The sequence below is a fragment of the Lipotes vexillifer genome, unplaced genomic scaffold (assembly GCF_000442215.2).
Source record: "Lipotes vexillifer unplaced genomic scaffold, Lipotes_vexillifer_v1.1 scaffold1062, whole genome shotgun sequence".
NCBI classification, from domain to species: domain Eukaryota; kingdom Metazoa; phylum Chordata; class Mammalia; order Artiodactyla; family Lipotidae; genus Lipotes; species Lipotes vexillifer.
In genome coordinates, this window is record NW_006772550.1 from 278,760 (window position 1) to 280,231 (window position 1,472).

A 1,472-nucleotide genomic window follows, 5' to 3' on the forward strand; every position below is an offset into this window, starting at 1 on the left:
ACTCCAGGTGTTTTATTTACTATTTTGAGAGAGGTTCTGTATTTCAGGGTAATTTATTTTACTTTCGGGTGAAAGTCTCTATCAATTTTGTCTAACATCAAATCATCTTGGACTGTACTAGAAAAGGCCACATTTTAATCTTACCTGATATTTTTATACATCCAGAATATCTTTTTTATGGGATTCAGGGAGGCAGAACCAGAGTCAGGATGTGGGCTTTGCCGCCTAACTAGAGGTCCAGGTAACTCACGTGGAGACGAGGACAAATTCCAGATTAAGTTGGTGATAAATTTAGAACAGTGTAGAGTTTATCCCTGAGCCTGCAGTCAGGGCTTTTAAAATGACTGAGGGCATGAATACATGATTCAAAACTAATCTCAGGAACTAACACAAAGTTCAGAAGATTTATCAATGCTAGCTAGATCAGTGGGGTTTGAGATGAAATATTATAAATCAAGTGTGAGCCGGTGTTGATCCAAATCCTACCTCCAGCTTGGAAGGTTATGTGTGAGGTGAGAGAATCACAGGGAAGAAGCCACTGGAGGAAAAGACACTTTTTCAGTGAGGGCATGCGGTGTCTCAGACTTAGGGCCCTGGCACTCAGGAATCAAGTCTGTAAAAGAGCGTCCCCTTGTCCACACTGCAATGCTGAAGGGTTTTCACTTCACCTTCTACAGACCTAGATACCAGGGCATATGGGAAACTAGGGACATGGTACTCTCAGGGCCTGAAGGGCTGAATCTGTCAGTGTGTTGTTTTGGGAAGGCAGCTGGTGAGGTGGCTGAGAGCCTTGGTTTTTCTCACAATACAGGAATGACAACAGTACCGAATCACAAGTTTGTTGGAAAGATCAAATGAGATAGTCCATGTCAAGTATATAGCACTTAGCTAATAGTCAACATTAAAACATACTAGATATTATTATTTTCATTATTAATGAATGTACATCTTGTGGTTTGAAGTATTCCATTCCCCAAAGCTGTATCTTTTCGTTTAAATTTAACTTTTCAGTCCAGAAGCCCCTGGGGTTCCTAGAATATTTTAACAGCATTGAGTACCTGGACTCTGCTAACAAGCCCACTAGGTTAGGGTCCAACAGTGTCCTTGCTTGAAGAAGATGAGGAACATTTTAGGCAAACAGATTCAATTTTTAAGCAATCAGAAATACATGTTCTTGGACTTCCCTGGTGGCACAGTGGTTAAGAATCCACCTGCCAGTGCAGCGGACACGGGTTTGAGCCCTGGTCCGGGAAGATCCCACATGCCGCGGAGCAAGTAAGCCCGTGTGCCACAACTATGGAGCCTGTGCTCTAGAGCCTGTGAGCCACAACTACTGAGCCCATGTGCCACAACTACTGAAGCCCGTGCGCCTAGAGCCCGTGCTCCACAAGAGAAGCCACAGCAATGAGAAGCCTGTGCACTGCAACAGAGAGTAGCCCCCGCTCACAACTAGAGAAAGCCCGCACGCAGCA